The sequence below is a fragment of the Nymphalis io genome, chromosome 25 (genome assembly GCF_905147045.1).
Source record: "Nymphalis io chromosome 25, ilAglIoxx1.1, whole genome shotgun sequence".
Lineage (NCBI taxonomy): Eukaryota > Metazoa > Arthropoda > Insecta > Lepidoptera > Nymphalidae > Nymphalis > Nymphalis io.
The window spans coordinates 7,607,956-7,629,151 of NC_065912.1; the positions used below are offsets into that span (position 1 = coordinate 7,607,956).

Genomic DNA, 21,196 nt, shown 5'->3' on the forward strand with positions numbered 1-21,196 from the left:
CAGTAGTACAAAAAGCAATACACAAATTAGATTTAAGATTATTAAAAAAAAAACCTTCGAATTCGTTAATAAAATGTTCGATCGCATCAAGGATGGTCCACTATAATCAATCAATTTTTTTTAAAATTATTTATGTGCAAACAAATAAAATAAATAAGAGAAAGATAATTCGCACATTGGTAAATTAATTATTACAATTAATTTCCGAAGAATTTAAATGTACGTAATACTACTTTTTTACATTATTCTATCCCTACACAGTTAGAACAGCAAAATAAGTGGAAATATTTTGTCTATAAAAAAATTAAGGATTTTGTTAGTTGACTTAGCACTTAAACATTGAGCAATGATTTAGTATTCAATTATATAAAGCCATCAAGGCCATACCAAGCGAAGAAGGTTCGACTGCTATCAAAACAGATAAAATTACAATAATAGTGGGCGGAATCGAGAAGACCTTTGTCCTTTTTTCGATAAATAGAAACAATTTGACCAAAGACAATACGCGACTTACATTCATAGTTCGAATGATATTTCCCGCCCCTAATGCGTAAGCGAAATAATATGAAAAATTAGGATTTCTTTCAGTCAGTCAGTTCAGTAGACGCGTGACAAGCGCCGAGTGCAGACGTGTTCAAAGTTAATGCTCAACGATCCAAAGTTTCCCGCGCGAAAGTTTCCGATCCATTGCTGAACAAAGTGACTCAATATAATTTTATGACCGTGTTAAAAAAGTGTTTTAAATACGTTTTTATTAGTGCACCCGTGTTCCGTGATTAAAAATTGCTCGGCCGAATTTTTTGATGCACGTAAGTTATTTTAATAATTTAATTTACTTTAATGTTTATAATTAAGTCGTTTTGAACTCGAAACCTACAAAATGAGACGTGCATCGTTTTAATTACATCATAAGTTCTAAAACGGCCGTTGAGAAAATAAATGGCATACGAAATTTATTGATATGGGCTTTCGAGATTTTAATTAAATTATAGCAATGTTAGTGTCACTTAAGATGTAAAATGTTTGTTATTTATCATTTTGATAGAAAAAAAGTAATAATTACGTCGCTGTCTATTTTAAAAAAAGGGTTTTATTTTTTATAGAAAACCGTTTTTAACTTTAGAATTAAATATATAATTATTATTTTAATCATATACACATATTTTTCATTTTTTTTCTTATACCAAACAATTAAACAATAAAATTATATGATTAATGGTATTGTCATTTAATTTTATTTATATATTATTTATAAACTTTATTATATATAACCATTATATATTGGGCTCAAATTTGTAGTCTATTTGACAAAATTGTACAAATAAAAAAAACATATTTTAGTATGTTATTTTATTATACCAAAGCTACTAACATACATTAGTCATAATATTATGTCTAGTGCATAAATGCAAACAGCTATTGTCTTTTCAGTTGTTATCAGAAACAGCAATTTATTGTTTCTCGACCATAATGGTTTAAGTGACCCCTCATAAGTCTTCATTGAGAACAAAATAAATGTAGGGAAACAGTTTTATTGCATAGATTAAGGAGTAAACTACAATTTACATTCGAAATATTTAATCTATATTTCATATTTTTTATATTATTTTTTATATGATGGTGTTATACTGAATCTAGTTAATATAAATTTTTAATCTGTATATATATAAGCTTTTGTCATTTGCAAAAACATCTATTAATAATTTAAAAAAATATATAAGTATCAAGCGGAAAATTGCGAAAAAAAATTACTGTGTGTGATCTACATCTTTTGTGGGGCTAAATACGACTATCCCAAAAACCCTAAAAATGTCACATGTTTTCTTTACTATTTTTTTAAAAAGGAAAGGGACTTCCTTTGCAATTGATTATTAAACAATAACTGACTTTATAGAAAATAACGTGTTTTGCGAATGAAACAAATGGCTATTTCTTATATTGAAAATAATTATTATGAAATTTGACAAAAATACATTTAGTTTCTTTCTAATGAAGTTTGCTTTAACTTTTTTTCTATTTTTTTTTTTCAAGTGGGTGGTAGTTTTTACTTTTACTATAATAAAACCAAAATATACATTACAAATGCATAGCAAAAACACGCAGTCTAAAAATTATCCTGTGGCATTGTACCCAAGACGCTGGCACTATTGCCTCTGCACCGCTACACTTTTTGTTTTTTTTTTTTTATATATTATTAAAATGACTGTACATAGTTTTTTTACTATTAATATTGTAGCGACTATTGTAGTAACTGTACTGCATCGTAGTACCGAGTTACCGACCCAGTGGTCATCATCATATTCGTCTTCTTTTTTTTGGCATTAAAAGTACGGAACACTTCGTATATAATAATAATAATTATTATAATGTCCTCCAGACCGATTCCGGCCACGGCGGCCAATCTCTAGAGAGATTAGCCACCTACGCAGGAGATATTATAGTGCACAAGTGTGTGCGCAAACACAGGTGCACTCTCTATTCCCTAACTCTCATAATCCGATGGGACGGCAATCCGGCACGACCGGAAAAAGTTCAGGTGCAGGACCAACGGCTTTACGTGCTTTCCGAGGCACGGGAGTGTACACACTTCCAACTTCCAGAATCCGGGCTGCTACTGAGAATTTTCTGACAGAAAAATCCAATAACTTTTTATTGGCCCGACCTGGGAATTGAACCCAGGACCTCTGGGTCTGCAGCCTTATATCAAAACGACTAGACCAACGAGGCAGTAAATTTGTGAGCTTCAAGATAGAGGTCGTCAACCTTTTCGTAGTCAAGTACTGGATTAGAAAAAGGAGACTATTCGTAAAAATAAGTGTAGTGTGTAGTAATTAAGGTGAAGTAAATACTGATATTGTATTACTATGCATACTATGACAGCCCCTTGCAAGTGTTACTTTTATAAAATTTTATTTATATAGTTTTTTGATCTGGCTGGAAAAGCGCTTTTCGCGTTTTATCTCCTTGTAGTTTATGTGGGACTCGCCAACGCGGAGTACGCCGAAATACCCTCGTATAGTAATCGCTCCGTAACTTCGGGGAGCGTCATGGGATCGCTTGCGCATACCGTGATGCTACCTACTACCAAGTTGCCTGACACTTATCACGCATATTGTGCAAGTCACACAATTTAATCATGCCAATGTTGCCAACTAAATTAAGTAAAATGTATTGTATTTATTTTAATCTATTTTTTTTTGTTTTAATATTCAGATTTATTTTTAATATTTGTTAAATTTAGATTGTTATTATGTTTATAATTTTTTCATTGTCTGTAATATGTGCTTTTTGAATCTAACTTTTTTTTTCTGTATACATTTAATATTCTTTCGAAAAACTTGTAGTCAACCATTAGATTTATCACAATTGATTAAGCATCCCTGAACTTCTGTAATAGAAGTATCATATACGACCACTATTAAAAACATGGTAATTTTTTAAAACCAATCCAGCAATTTATTCGCGACGTGGCATAGACTGAGAAACGAATTAAAAAATACGTTTATTGCCTTTATCTCTATATTAATGTCCCACAGGACCACTATAAAAAAATCGTACTATTTTTTTGTATTTAAAAGAGACGAGCGAGTGGGGCACGTGATAGCAATTGGTGACTAATGTAAATATTAGCAATTTCTTACATCGTCAGTAATTTAGTGTTTTTTGCACAGTGGAGCATTATAATAATAATAATATCCTGGGACATTTTTCACACACGGCCATCCGATCCCAAATTAAGCTTGTACAGAGCTTGTACTATGGAAACCAGACAACTGATATACTACATATACTATTTTTCTTTTGTAAATACATACTTATATAGATAATTACACCCAGACTCAGGACAAACAGACATGTTCATGCACACAAATATCTGTCCTGGGTGGGAATCGAACCCACAACCTTCGGCGTGAAAGGCAAGCATCCACCAACCACGCCAAGCGGCTCGTCCTATTAGCATTTATGTGTTGTTTTAAGATTATAAGTTGTTGAGGTATACACAAAGCCATACAACCAAATTGACTGTCATCGTGAATGTTAATTGCAGTTGTATTTATGATTATAATTAATTTCGTTGGTTTGTTGAAAATTTTGACACATATTATGAATATTATGTAATAACTACGAAGCGATTGGAATAACAAGAGGGAAAACCTTTATCCAGTCATTTATGGAATGGTGTTTAACATGATACTATTTTATTATATTATTAGCAGAAACCGCGGCTTCGCCAGCGTGGAATTCAGTTTGTTACGTAAATCCTGCAAAATCTACCGTTCGTTCGAACATAATGCATGTTTAAATTATATATGATACAAAATGTTTAGACAGCAGTGAGATAAAAAAAATGTTTTGGTTTTGGTAACTCACAAATAGCCATATTAACTTTAAAAGGGCAGTTATTTTAACAAACAGTCATTTCAATTTTATTTATTTGTATAGAATTTGTTAATGTTTGATTTCTGTATATTTTATGTTATACAATCTACCCGTTCCGGCTTAGCAAGGTTGGTATAAGGGTTTATATAAAAAATTGTATTGAAAGAAAAAAAATCAAAAAATAATTCTTGTCTTTTCTTGGGCAGGGCTTTATCCATCGTCACTTTAGCATGCGAAAGCGATCCCGTGGCGCTCCTCGTTACGACGGGAAGGGTACCGCTGGTTTTTTAGTGGGTGTTCCGTTGTTCGGGGCGCACTCGGCGCCTTGGACACTGGCGAGCCCCACATACCCCCCACTGTTCCCGTGGGGGAAACGGGTAACGAATTATTCCAGCGTTAAAAAAAGGGCTTTACAGTTTCATCAAAATTAGATAAATAGTTTAGTAACGCATAGAGGACAATTATACAAACACTTTTTATTTATTTATTGAGAATATATTTTAAACGATGCATATTCGTTATGTATTTAAAATACAAATACAACACATATTTAAATAAGATGCGTTGATCGACGGATGTACTTTTTGTACCATTTGTGTAGTAGGAATTCCAAATCTAGCCGCGGGCGTTGCGTTGCAATTATTAAAAAAAAATGATAAATACATACTTTTAACGTTCACTAAACTGTTACTATCATTAGAACGAGAATAAGTCAAAAAATTAATTAATGTTTATATTATATGGAGTAATTTAAATTATCGTATTTTTTTTTAATTTATGGTTAAAATCCGCTACGACTTGAATTTTACGGAACAAAATGGTAATTTAATCAGCTTTACTAACTTGGTGTAGATGTGCTTCGTAATGTGTAATATAGTAATCAATTGTGTACCTTAATCTTTAAATTAAGGTATTCTTTTGAGAATCCACGCAGGCTTTAATTATCAAAACTGTTTTAATTAGGAGAGACAGATATATTTATTATATAGACAACTTTTTATTACAGTCAAATGTTTGTGACATCGCTGCTACTAATAGACTGAGCCGTGTGATCTAGAATAATAAGTGAAACAAATTAAAACAACACAAACGAAATCTTGGTACCACGCAATTTATTTTATAATATTAGCATTTTTTATATGCTACATTAAAAAATCTTTAATAAATCTTATATTTATTTAATTAATTAATTTATAATAGCACACTTACAACATACATATAAAGCATTAAAAAGATTAATTTATAAAACAATAATAGTATATCTAATATGCATGTCAATTATAAGTGTACATAGCACTTTCAGATTCATCTAATCAAATTCAAATTTAAAGTAACAAAAAAATCATCAGCAATTTAAAAAAAAAAGTCAAATTTAAATAATAAATAATGTCATTATATAATAAAAAATCAATCGGCGAAATCATAATTAAAAATTATTAAAAGTATTAATTAAAACTAATCATGCATTTTATAATAATTAAGTAACTTATTTCTAAAGCTTGAGGGAGAGTCACAAAAAATGTCAATGTCCGGAATTGATTTAACGATATTGTTATATATTTATATGAAACAAGATGATGGTAGATTGCTTGAGATGAAAATATATTGACATTTTCATGGAGAAAGTTTGTTTAAGAGATGGTCAACAAAGTATAGTATTTATTATTTACTATTATATATATCTATACGTTATAGGACTAGAATTATAACGAATAGTATTTGGCTTCTGAACGAATGATAATGTCCTTCTGACTGACTTCGGCCATGACAGCCAATCTTAAGAGAGATTAGCCAACCGTTTAGGTTGTATTATACAGCACTATTGTGAGAACACACTCAGATGTACTATTCCTTCACTCTCCTAATCCGATGAAAGAGAAGATAGAAAGAGTTTAAGCGCAGGACAAATGACTTTATGTGCTTTCCGAGGCATGGATGTGTACTCACTTTCAACTTCCAGCCTCCGGGCTGCCACAGATAATTTTCGACAAAAAAACCCAATAAATAACCTTGTGTAACCAACGAATGTTTGCTTCGCAAATAATAATTTGGCTTCAATTATACAATTTTTCTGTTTTTGATCACTTGATAGAATAAATTCATAATATTTTACTTTCCATTGATATTATAGATATGTATAGAGTAAAATTGCGCTTTCTAGAGCAACGTAAATGTATGATTAGAAATAATAAAAATAATTAATTTATTGTATTTTTGTTATTCTTATTCGTAGGTTTATGACGAATATTGAACTAAACATTCGTTGTAACTTTTATTTATTATACTATCTACACTTTGTTGTAAATCATCCCTAATTACACTCTACAGCATCAACTTGAACACTGTTCAACAATTGCCGTTACAATTATAATAATAATATTCTGAGACATTATTCACACACGGCCATCTGATCCCAAACTAAGCAGAGCTTGTGCTATGGAAACCAGACAACTGATTTACTACATATACTACTTTTCTTTTGTAAATACATACTTATATAGATAGTTACACCCAGACTCAGGAAAAACAGATATGTTCATGCACACAAATGTCTATCGTGGGTGGGAATCGAACTCACAACCTTCGGTGTAAAAGGCAAGTATCTACCAACGACGCCAACCGGCCCGTCAATTGCTATAAACACACAGGGAGGACAACCTACCATTCACTCATCGCATATTCTGTCACCAAGCAGCAATACTTATGACTGTTCCGGCTTAAAGGGTGAGTGAGCCAGAAACAAGGGCCATAAAATCTTAGTTCTCAAAATTCGTGGCGCATTGATGATTAATGTTATCTTACAAAAGCCAATGTCTATGGGCATCGGTGCCCACTTATCATCAGGTAGCCTACTTGCCAGTCTGCTTACCATTTAACGTCTTTATTTCTAATTTAATACTAGACAATTGTGACAGTTCAGATACATGAGTCTAAAAAGATAACCAACATATTCAAAACAAATTTACGACTTTATTTAAATAATATATTAATATTTTTAAATCAGCTGTTGAATATTTCAAGTGTCAAGGACATATTGCGTGATGTTATTAAAATTCGCGATGCTCACGGATTTTGTAATATTACAAAACATTCTTTAACTCATAAAACTATGGTCTTTATGTATTAGGTTCATTATTATATTATTAATGTAAATAATTACTTATTATTTATTTGTTTTTATTCGGTTCTTCTTAGTGGAATAAATTTCGAAACTAATTTCAATGTTAAGTTAAAATCATGATTCAAAATTCAAGTCAAGAGCCTAAAAAAATATATTTTGATTTTGATATGAACGCTCGTCAATCGCGTCGGCCATCGCCTCGCTCAAAATACATTCGCGAATCGCGTGATAACGCGTAATGGTGTGATAACGCTCTTACAGTTTAACCATTTTCAACGCATCGTCATTTCATTCGTACGTGTTTTAACCAAATTGTGTCTATTATTTATATGTATTATGGCAAAAATACATATTTAACACATATGCAAGTATCCGAACACGTGTTATTATTATTATTATTTTTTATAGAATAGGAAGGCGGACGAGCATATGGGCCACCTGATGGTAAGTGGTCACCAAACGCCCTTAGACATTGGCATTGTAAGAAATGTCAACCATCGCTTATAGCCAATGCGCCACCAACCTTGGGAACTAAGATTTTATGTCCCTTGTGCCTGTAATTACACTGGCTCACTCACCCTTCAAACCGGAACACAACAATATCAAGTATTGCTGTTTTGCGGTAGAATATCTGATGAGTGGGTGGTACCTACCCAGACGGGCTTGCACAAAGCCCTACCACCAGTTTAGCTAACCTCCTAACACTGACAATGTTAGCCGTTGCTTCTAAGTAATGCTTCCGGTGCCTATAATTACACTGGTGGTAGGGCTTTGTGCAAGCCTATCTGGGTAGGTACTATCCTACTACAAACATGTCTAGTAGTATTGTTGTGTTCAGGTTTGAAGGATGAGCAAGCCAGTGTTACTACAGGCATAACAAATCAGTTCCTAAAAAATAATAATATTTAATTGTTTATTTATTACCTAACATTTTAAAGTAAATAAATACAGAGATATCAATAATAATATCCTGGGACTAATAATGTCCCACACATGACCATCTGATCCCAAACTAAGCAGAGCTTGTACGATGGAAACCAGACAACTGTTATACTTCATATACTACTTTTCTTTTGTAAATACATACTTATTTAGATAATTACACCCAGACTCAGACAAACAGACATGTTCATGCACACAAATGTCTGCACTGTTCTGGGTGGGAATCGAACCCATAACCTTCGGCGTGAAAGGCAATCTACCAACCGCTCCAACGACCCGTCTATAAACTAAGTTCTTTTTTATTTAATTTAAATTGTGAGTTGCATACATATTGCGTACTATACAATTACTAAGTTCGAAGAATCAAATTAGATAAATCTCTGTGAACAATAATACAGTTGTCCCCTGCTAGGATGTGCCGGCGATTGCACTGACCGCTTGCTATAAATTTACACAACCAATTTATTCTGCAACTACTTCTAGCCGACAGTATTCTACTTTATTGAATTGTTATATATTTTTTTTTAATTGTCTCAAATAGGTAGGCGCGCTGTGATAAATATTACCGACTCGACAATACCATACCAACTTGTAGTTATACTGGCTAACTAACCTGTCAAACCGGAACACAATAATACTAAGTTGGCTTCTTTGGCAGTGGAATATGAGTTTGTTGTTTAAAGTGATATATATATATAAGGATTAACAAAAGTGGCTAGAAGTGCCAAAGGTGGCCATAGTGGTCAAAGCAGCGATTTCCAGGACACTTTTGGTTGGTGAGAAAAACAAAAATTGTGCCCGTCACGGGACATCATCTAGCAGGTGTGAAGCATCAAACTCAATGGCTATTAAAATAAATTACAATTATAAAAAACTAAATATAATATTTAGTGAAATAAATAAAAACTAAATTTCATTAATAAAATAAATATATAGCAACGCAGTATAAGCACATCACACATAATGAAGTTAAAACCGGCAGCGACGAAGGGATGTGACGGCATAAGAAAGCATCACGCCGTTAGCCGTCATGGCATACGAGACACCCAGGGAATGCCAATATATATAACACATTAAAATGCCCTTTGTGGGTGTACTCGTTTGTTTTGTAGCGCTCGATACAAATTTCAATTTACCCAATTCTAAGATTTAATATCAAGAGACTTCTTGTGATGAATAATTAAATATAGGTTAACCTTTCGAACCATTGATTTAACCCTTTGAGATGTGTATTAACAATTCATGAGTTTTTAAAGTTATAGCGTTGCCTAATATTAATTAAAAAACCCGGTTCTCACTCACAACAAAATCACTTTCGGTCCAATCTATCAACGATTTTCCCTAAAGTGCTGCAGTCTTAATAGATTTAAGGCCAGCAATTCAGTTACCCTTTGATAAGTTCCCTCAACACCATAGATCTCAAAACTAGATCATTAGAACGGATGCTTAGTAAATATCGCTTACTTATACGGAATCAATACGCCCTTTCAATTCCTAAATTATAATGTCGAAAACATTTTGAATAAATTTATCCAGACTTTTTAAGGGTTAGAAAATTGGTTAAAATTGACACAACTTGAATATTAACGAGTTAGTTGAAACTGTTTAAAATTAAAATGGTCCAATAAAAGGGTAAACTAACCAAAAATATAATAGGACACTGTCATTTTGTCCTGTAAACTTCGCTGTTAAATTATTATTCATCACGTCCAGGCCTCATGGAAGTGGTAATGGGCTGACCCTAAATTGTGATGCGTTGAATATAGAATTATTTTTGATTAACTCAGATTTATACGAGTGAGTTCTTCAAAGAATTTTTTTTTTCATAAAAATACAAATGAAGCCGAGACAGAACGTGTAACTTGATACAATATGGATATTTTCTTTCACCATCAAACACAAGACTAGAGATGAAGCTTAACGAATAATAAATGTTATAATCAATAGTGGGGTTTTTTACCTATAGCAATATCAGTGTTTTAGAAATCTCTATTATAATATAATAAAGCTCAATAGTTTTTTTTTTGTTTGAACATGCTAATGCTGTGATACTTATTCTTGCTTTGATAGTCTAATTCCTAAGAAAGGTTATAGACTATTTAACCGGGTTTTAACGCCGGTCGGCGTGGTTGGTATATAGTTGCGTTTTACGCCGAAGGTTGTGGGTTCGATTCTCACCCAGGACAGATATTTGTGTGCATGAACATGTCTGTTTGTGCTGAGTCTGGGTGTTATTATCTATATAGGTATGTGTTTACAAAAGAAAAAATAGTATATGTAGTATATCAGTTATCTGTTTTCCATAGTACAAGTTCTGCTTAATTTGGGATCAGATGGCCGTATGTGAATAATGTCCCAGGATATTATTATTATTATTATTAACTTTATGCTACGGCCCGCGGGGATGTAGCAGGACTGTTCAACGCGAGTGAAACTAAACTATTATAATTAATATTTCTATTTTTCGAGACGACAGGAAACCTAAGATCAGTACCAGATGCGGAGTAGTAAACGTATTGTAAAGCCGGTTGAGCTACTGAGGTCTTAAGAATCACGTACAAACTTGCAGTAAAGACACAACAGGGCAGATTAAACATGGATTGATTTCTAAGTCTAACAAGATAAGGGTTGCAGAGATTGAATATTTGTATATGCTCAACAACCCCTATTGCTCTACAAATCAAACTAATTAAGTTTTACATTGTTGGACTTGACAAATATGTTAAATGTATTTTATGTACATATATAATTAATTTAATCATAAAACTACTAAAAATTTATATAAATTCGTCTACGTAATTGAGAATAAATTGTGTGGTATCAACTTTATGAGATGTAATTTTTTTTTATGTAAAATGATGTGTTACCTAAAAAAGTGTTGAGTGGGCTTTTATTTAAGCACTTTTGAATTGACATTTTAAAGGATAATATGAAATGTAAAGCTAACATCGAATTAACCGAGAAAAACCTGATAAAACTCAGTCGTTACTCTTTTCCTCACATTAAATAACAAAGTTATGAGCATTTAATACAACTAAGTTTATACAGGAAATTCAACAAATACTAACTTTTTTGTCATCTACATAATCCTGTGTGATTACTTATTTATTAATGTTTTTTTTAACAAAAGATTTAAATTTATCAATTGGTAAAGTTAACTTAAGATGAGTATTGGCCTTGAAATTTTACAGAAAAACTAACAGTACTTTCTGTCACTGTCAAGTAAATGTCATTCGTGACATTTGACGTTTATTTTTTTTAAAGTTTATCTCTCACTCTCTCTCTGTACTCCTACCATCGGGTACAGTTGCTTAGATACCTTATGATACTCTTAAGGAATGAAATCCTTTTTAATCCTTGCGGCTGATTTTCTTTATATATAACCTGAACTGTTCTATATAAGCTAGTCTTAATCACGGAAACGAACTGCGAACTTTTCAAATATGAATTCACCTAAAACATTGCTTCTTAAATTATTAATTTACTCACGTACGACGCGAACGAGTTAAACTTACAACTGAGAAGCTTATCTCATAGACCAATAAGTAGTATTTTAAACATATATATCAGCTGCCCGTACCGACGTGAAAATGATTTTATTTATATAATTTTTTTTTGTTTAAAAATATCCTTGTACATGATTGCTGCGCCACTTACCATATATAATCTTAGCCCACTCAAACATACGCATTTTTATTTTATCAAAAATCGGTCTAGTGCCTTTTATGAGTTGATTGACATACACACTCACACATGTTATATTTGTGTATAGATATATTATTTGGACTTGAAGCGAAATTTTGTACACTTCCAACTCAGGGCTGCTACTGAGATTTTTCGACAAAAAACCAGATAACTATTTATTAGCTCGACCTGGGATTTGACCCTAACCTGCGGGTCTACGGTCTTATATCTAGCCACTAGACCAACGAGGTAGTCAAAAAATGTAATATAATAAATCGTGATAAGTTACATATAGTAAATCGTGAAAGGTAAAAGAGAGTAAGAAATATTTTATTAAGTAATAGCAAAAGATTTCACACATTTTTATACATAATTAGATTAAAACTCTTTTCTTTCGGTTTTCCCAAAGACTGGCCGAAAAAAAACTATTAGCTTCATAAATTAAGCCTTCTCTTCTTAAACCTTGTTTTTACGTCTTAACGCAAAAAGTGAGAGTTTATTGCGAAGCCTTTGTCTATCGCAATTCGCGGGCAAGTTTTACAGCGATTTACAGCGCTGCTGAGTACGGGGATGAATTATGGACAAAATATTCCTATATGATAAACTTGTGGCGCTTTTTCCGATATAAATGCATGATATTTAATAAAAGATATTTTCATTTTGTTACGACACTTATTTCTAGTCCTTTATTCAATAGTAAAGCGTTACACTTGTAGTATTGCGGTTACAAACTCAGGCACTATACTACATGTGTCTAATTTCACTAAAATTCTGTCACATGTGTATCCATCAAGCCACATTGGATCAGCGTGGTGGAATAAGCCAGCTTTCGCCACAAAAGAGGTAGCACATAAGTGACATACACAGCTTTTAATATACACTAGCCCAATGAGTCAGTCTAACAAACAACATGAATATTAATAGTAAAGTAGGTTCTATACACATTGAGTTATCGTTTATAATTTTATGGGGATAAAGCCAAAGCCGCAAGAAAGCGGTTGCATTGGTAGACAAATCAATATAATATACACTATATATATATACGAAACATATTAATGATGAGTTCTAAATTTGCTCATTTATAAAATGAATTATATTAACTAAACATTTATAACTTAGGATGATATGTAGTTAAAAAGCATAAAATGAGTACTTTGTTGATTTTCATATATACATACATACATATATGTATATAAATAAATTGTATTGAAGTAACACAATTATGTAATTTAATATAGGTTACTTTGTAAGTTCACGAAACCTTAAAATACGAAATCTTGAAACCTAACGCTAATCAAAGTGGAATCATTCAAGTCTAGATTAATCTTATCGTATTACGTTTCCCTAATTTACCGACTAGACTGAGTGATAAATAGAAAATTAACAAGCTTAAGTTATCGAGAAAATTATATTTTTTTACAAATTGAAATTACTTTAAACAATTTTTTTTTTACTTCAAAATATTTGAATGAAATTTAATTACTAAAAGTTGTGTGCGGATTAATCTGTGCGTGAAATTCTGTCGTAAACAGAGGAAGACATACTGTTTTGTAAAATGGTTCGAATTACGTAGACATAAAAACGATCAGAAACGCTTGTTCATATTAACTTTATTAATAAAAACAATCCCATAATTGAATTCACATTGTAAATTTAAAGTAACTTCTCTAATTCTTCAGCTTCAATAAACAAGAGGGTTATAGAGGGATGAATTATAGTCGAAATAAGCAGTAAAAGTCATTCTTGCAATTTAGTGGTTGGTTTCTAGCAAAAATTTTTAGTCGAGTTAATTTTCTTTACTTGTTTGTGACTTCATCCGTGAAGTTTTTGAAAATAAACTTATAGGGCTGTCTAAAGTTTATAGGGCACTTGGAATAATGAGAATTGCTGTCGATTTAGCTTCAGACTGCATGATGCAAATATGAGCCATAGATATATATAGAGATAGAGGCCGCGAATAAAACAAAAACCAAAATTACTCCGACCGTTTATCGTTAACTTTACCTTAAAATTGTTGATTAAATATGAATTCGAATTAAAATAATAATATAATAAAATATATATAATAATAATATATATAAGAAAAATAAAATACTTTTAAACGAAACGAAATATGTGTTTTGTACGGCTCTGTGAATCTTGACTCTTAAAGAGTTTTTATAATTTTAAATGGTTTTTTTCTGCTGTGCTACGAAGGCGGTAAAGTACTGAATACGTATGAAATTATTATATTTATTATATTATAATTTGTAAAAATTATAATATAATAACTTTATATATTAACTATATTATGGTTATTAAATTAGTTAAATTGTTTACTTTTAAAGTAAAGTAATAGCTTATAATGTCCTACTACTGGGCTAACGCCTCCTCTCATTTTCGAGGAGAAGGTTTGAGTTTACTTTACCACGCTCCGATACGGTGGGCATATAAGATGTATTATAATGAAATTGTGTATTATGATTTGAATAAAATATTCTTTATAAAATATATAAATATATGCGTATGTATTATTATTCATAATTGTCGACCAATGAAAAAAGAAAAAAAGCCGAGATGGCCCTGTGGTAAGAACGCGTGAATCTTAACCGATGATCGTGGGTTCAAACCCGGGCAAGCACCACTGAATTTTCATGTGCTTAATTTGTGATTATAATTCATCTCGTGCTTTACGGTGAAGGAAAACATCGTGAGGAAACCTGCATGTGTCTAATTTCACTGAAATTCTGCCATATGTGAATTCTACCAACCCGCATTGGAGCAGCGTGGTGGAATAAGCTCCAAACCTTCTCCTCAAAAAGAGGAGAGGAGGCCTTTAGCCCAGCAGTGGGACATTCACAGGCTGTTACGGTACGGTTACGGTCGACCAATGAAATGTGAAAATTTTGAAGATACTATACTTCATTCCAAACTTTTAGTCTCCTATAACTGGTTAAGGCATTATTAAGAAAACTTTTTCTATATCAAACGATTACTTGAATCAATTGATACTTCGATTTGCTTTCAATGAGTAAAGTTTGTTAGAACTGTTTTGAGAGTAAAACAATTTATAACACGAGGAAAAAGCATTCAAACGTTGTTTTCGTAATGATTCCGTCAGCTGATGTTAATTTGCACTTTTCTGCAGCTCCATTTGTATAATAGTTCCATTCGCATTCACTACTATTAAAATTAAATTGTGTTTGTGCGAGTTTATTTTTAAATACAATTAATGATTATACATCTGTATATAAGAAAATACAAATACTTGGATATACTTCTATTTTTAGTTAGATTATAATTTGTTAAAAGTTACATGACAAATATTGTAACTTTGCCGCTCTGAAGTTGGTTTGTCGAATTTAATTAAAAATAAGAATTCCAAAAATGTATTTATTTATTTTATAAAACTGGTTGTTTTTTTAGTTTTTTATTTATTATTTCAAGTAATTAGGCTGAATGACTAGACAAGGCAACATAGCACTGCAAGAACTCTTAACAATCCCTTGCACCACCAGTGCATCACCAACATTGGTAAATAAGTTGGTATATCGCTTGTACCAGTAGTTACACTAGCTCACAATCCCCTTCAAACCAAAACACAACAATACTAAGTACTGCTGTTTGGCGTTAAAATATGGTACCTAGCCAGCTAGCTAGATGGTCTTGCACAAAGCCCTAAGTAACAGCCTGTTAATGTCCCACTGCTGGGCTAAGGCCTCCTCTCCCTTTTTGAGGAGAAGGTTTGGAGCTTATTCCACCACGCTGCTCCAATGCGGGTTGGTAGAATACACATGTGGCATAATTTCAATGAAATTAGACACATTCAGGTTTCCTCACGATGTTTTCCTTCACCGTCAAGCACGAGATGAATTATAAACACAAATTAAGCACATGAAAATTCAGTGGTGCTTGCCCGGGTTTGAACCCACGATCATCGGTTAAGATTCACGCGTTCTAACCACTAGGCCATCTCGGCTTTTTATGCCACAAAGCCCTACCACCAAGTAAATAAATTAGCTGATCGATATACCAAACAACTAAAACATTAAACAAACCTGCATTTTGTCGCAAGAAAATAACGAAATATTTTAAGAAATCTAATAAAAAAAGTAATAAGACATCTGGCTTAATAATAATAATAATCTTGAAAGCTTAATAACATGCAAATGTTATTGTGTCATTTCGTTGCAAAAGAACAAGATTTAATTAAAACAACAAATAAATTTAACATGAAGCACACGTACAACTATTACAGATGAGTTAATTGTTCAGAAGTAAAAAAAAACATGAAATACCACAGATAAAGAGAGTGATTTAAAATTCGAATATGTTTTTTTGGTTTACAGTGGCCATAGTATAGACAAATTGACGGGTCCTACATGATGTACATAACTATTTCAATATTGCAGGTTTATTAAAGTTTTTATCCCATTGTATGGTATCATATAATAATATGTTTGTAAACTATGTTTGGTGAATTCCATATCTAGTTTTGTAGATCGATACGATATATCTGACAATAAGATTTCTTAATTAATTTTACAACATACTTACAATTATAGCTCTAAAATTAGTTCTATTCTTTGAAAATGGAAATTGAAATATTATTTATTCAAGTAAGCTCTTGAATAAAAAAAAAAGCCGAGATGGCCCTGTGGTAAGCACGCGTGAATCTTAACCGATGATCGTGGGTTCAAACCCGGGCAAGCACCACTGAATTTTCATGTGCTTAATTTGTGATTATAATTCATCTCGTGCTTTACGGTGACGGAAAAAATCGTTAGGAAACCTGCATGTGTCTAATTTCACTGAAGTTCTGCCACATGTGAATTCTACCAACCTGCATTGGAGCAGCGTGGTGGAATAAGCTCCAAACCCTCTCCTCAAAAAGAGGAAAGGAGGCCTTTAGCCCAGCAGTGGGACATTCACAGGCTGTTACGGAAGTAAGCTCTTACAAGAACTTTAGAATTTTCGTGTATTTATTATAACTGACTATAGTTTCTATTGAGAACAACTAGAAAGAAACTCAATAGTTGATCGTTACTACCAATTATTTAATTATATAGGTACGTTATTATATAGCCGAGATGGCCCAGTGGTAAGAACGCGTGAATCTTAACCGGTGATCGTGGTTTCAATCCCGGGCAAGCACCACTGAATTTTCATCACTAGCCCAGTTGTGGGACATTCACAGGCTGTTACAGTACGTTGTTCAATGTAATTAAATATTTACTTCCATTTAATCAATGTATACGTTTTCTTTGTTAGTAATAAGCCTTTTATATGTAAGGTCTAGATTGGGATAAACAATAAATAATACAAAATACAATACATACAAAAAGTCCGAATCATGTCCAAATTGGTTTTGTTTGATTTAAAAATAACGTACGTGGGACGCTATCTGAAACCTAGAAATTGAATTTGTAAAGAACGATTGCGATGTTCTGAATACTCGCTATCTTTCAATTTGAAGTTTCTCGGCGTTCTTCAATGAGACTTGAAACAGAATGTCGAATTATCAGAAGTGACATGACACATCAGCGCAAAAATTGAATGATGTGATTGAATAATCGAATATTTCTTGTGTCATAAATTGAAAGATCATTATGAACTTAAAAGTACTTATATTTAATTCCTGTTATAAAAAAAAATTAAGTACTTTAACATTATGATGTCACAAACATGGTAGCCATTCAGAGCGTTATACATATGAATTGTAATTAATTATCTTTATTTAAAAACATGCCAAGTCTTCTTGTCTATACTGGGTCACCAGTAGATTCCTGTCAAGAAAGGCTAGTTAATATTTCACCCAGAGGATGGGAATTGCCATTCACAGGAGAAATGTTCCAGTGTGTATTTGTACAGTAGCTATTTTTTAATTTATATTCATATATATTAAAGTATTTAATGTGAATAAAATAAATTACACCAATAAAAAAGTTTTGAAATCAATAGTTTTAAGAGTTATGTAATTATGATAACGGTGTAATGTAAACGAGAATCCTGTTACATATCCCATTTCTAAACACTAAGGCAAAAACCCTCTTTTGCTCAGAAGGTCCCCAGAGAAGTAGCAGAAAACCCTCAGTTCAATAATTTATTGAGTATAATGCAAACATTATCATGCTCTTCAATAAACTAACGACAAGCCAAGTTAATAGATGGTTCTCAAATCGGTTGGGCATTTTACTATAAATGAGAAATATCTAAAATTATATTATTATATGTTTTTGTCAAATTACGCACGAAATTGGAATATGTAAAAATTAAAAAAAAATGCATTTATCGAATGAATAAAAAGAGTAGTTTTTTTTGGATTATTTGCACTAAAGAATCTAATTGAAATAAACTTTTGAAAAATAGGTGTAAACTCTATTGTTGGGTTATAGGACTCCATATCTATATCTACTGGTGGTAGGGCTTTGTGCAAGCGCGTCTGGGTAGGTACCACCCACTCATTAGTTATTCAACCGCAAAACAGCAGTACTTGTAATTGTTGTGTTCCGGTATGAAGGGCGAGTGTGCCAGTGTAATTACAGGCACAAGGGACATAACATCTTAGTTCCCAAGGTTGGTGGCACATTGATTGGTAGTTCCTATGGAGATACTATTTAAAACAAACTAACTATTGCTAAATTATACATAATTAGTCAATTATCTGGCGATAAAAAAAAAAAAAGCCGAGATGGCCTAGTGGTTAGAACGCGTGAATCTTAACCGATGATCGTGGGTTCAAACCCGGGTAAGCACCACTGAATTTTCATGTGCTTAATTTGTGATTATAATTCATCTCGTGCTTGACGGTGAAGGAAAACATCGTGAGGAAACCTGCATGTGTCTAATTTCATTGAAATTATGTCATATTTTTTTTTTTTTTTTTTTTATAGAATAGGAAGGCGGACGAGCATATGGGCCACCTGATGGTAAGTGGTCACCAACGCTCTTAGACATTAGCATTGTAAGAAATGTCAACCATCGCTTACATATCCAATGCGCCACCAACCTTGGGAACTAAGATTTTATGTCCCTTGTGCCTGTAATTACACTGGCTCACTCACCCTTCAAACCGGAACACAACAATATCAAGTATTGCTGTTTTGCGGTAGAATATCTGATGAGTGGGTGGTACCTACCCAGACGAGCTTGCACAAAGCCCTACCACCAGTAAAACATGTGTATTCTACCAACCCGCATTAGAGCAGCGTGGTGGAATAAGCTCTAAACCTTCTCCTCAAAAAGGGAGAGGAGGCCTTAGCCCAGCAGTGGGACATTAACAGGCTGTTACTGTACTGGCGATAAGGTCGTCGAATGATCTTGTATATTTTCCTGTCGTGCTCGTCTATAAGAAGTAACTTCTCTCACTCGTAAAATGTTGGAATTTGATATGGGATTTTGATGCTTATATCATTTAAATGTTATATTTATATGGCCAATGTTGCATAACACTTTCTGACATTTCACGATTGTGTTCTGCGGTGAGTTTATAGTTTGATCTTATAGGCTTTGAGAGTCTTCTATGTCTTCTAGTCTAAGTATAAAGAAAAATATTTGTACTGTATTGTATCGGATGAATAAAATTGTTTTTATCAAAATTATTAAAATGCAAATAATATAAGATTCAAGAATAATATAATATAGCATATATACACTGGCCGCCAAAAAAATCGACCCACCCGTATTTTTTTACTTACAAAGTTGTTATCTTAACTATGCGACGACCTAGGTGGATTGTTTTACTTATGGGACATACGTTTAACATTTTATTACCCACTTGATATTGATTTGGAGGAGTTGTAAGTGTTATTGAGGATATTTGGAATATTTTTAAAGTATTGATAAGAAAACGTTACTTTGTGCACAAAGTGCATGGTTAGTTTATTTCCAGTTCTTAACGCGGAGTCATCTCGGTTCGATGTTTATTATTGATTAAGTGTATGAAACTTTGTTGAAACAATAATTTTAATAAGTTTAAACATAAAAAATGGATACTACTGAAGCAGAAGCTGCTCAAGTCGTAGCTCTTATTCATGAGGGGTTAAGTCAGCGAAATGTGGCTAGAACACTAAAATTAAGTCGTTCAGCGATGCGAAGAGTGTACAAACGCTACTTGGAGACTGGGGAGTATCGCCGGAGACCAGGATCTGGCAGGGGGCGTGTCACGAACCCGACCGATGACCGTTTTATTGGTTTGACGTCTTTAAGAAACCGACATCTTTCGGCTGTTGACGTTCAAGGTAGACTCCGAGAAAGTCGTGGAGTGTCTGTGAGTGAAAATACTGTAAGAAGAAGACTTCGAGAGCAAAACTTAACCCCTCACAAGCCAGCAACAGGACCAAAACTCACAGCATCCCATCGACAAGCAAGACTACAATTTGCTAGGCAGCACGTCGATTGGACACTGGACCAATGGGAGACAGTATTGTTCAGTGATGAAAGCCGAATGTCTCTAGTAGGCTCTGATGGACGACGTAACGTCATGCGAAGGCCAGGAGAACGCTACTCTCAGTGTTGCATTCGAGAAACAGTCCGATTTGGTGGAGGCTCTACAATGTTTTGGGGAGGTATTTCTTTGACGGGACGCACAGAGCTGGTTTTTTTCCGTAATCGTGCTGTTAATGCTGAAACTTACATAACGGACATTCTGGAGCCTCATGTGATGCCTTACGCTGGATATATTGGGGATAATTTCCAACTTATGCACGACAACGCACGACTTCACGTCGCTAGAATTGTTAAAGACTATCTCAGGGAAGTCGAAATTCCAGTTATGCAGTGGCCAGCCAATAGTCCGGACTTAAACCCGATAGAGCACCTCTGGGACCAGCTAAAACGTACGGTTCGAGCACGAAATCCAATTCCAGAAACCCTGAATCAACTGGAAGCTGCCCTAACTGAAGAATGGCAACGGACCCCACAGGAAGACATTAAAAAGCTAATCAGGTCACTTAATAGGCGTATGCAGGCAGTGATTAGGTCAAGAGGAGGAAACACTCCCTATTAAAGTAAGATTTAGGCACCCAAATTTAAAAACAAACGGCATAATCGTTTTGTACACAAAAAAATAAAATTGCGTAAAATTTTGTG

The 21,196-nt window shown here is 33.2% G+C and overlaps 1 protein-coding gene across 2 annotated transcripts in view; it reads left to right on the forward strand.

Moving 5' to 3' along the window:
* The first annotated feature begins 614 nt into the window (after window positions 1-614).
* LOC126778137 (thyrotropin-releasing hormone receptor-like) overlaps window positions 615-21,196 on the forward strand; it is a 101,121-nt gene continuing 80,539 nt past the window's right edge. For both annotated transcript variants that reach the window (XM_050501545.1, XM_050501546.1), the window contains exon 1: window positions 615-809. The gene's annotated coding sequence lies outside the window, so the exon portion shown is untranslated. The remainder of the gene's footprint in view (window positions 810-21,196) is intronic.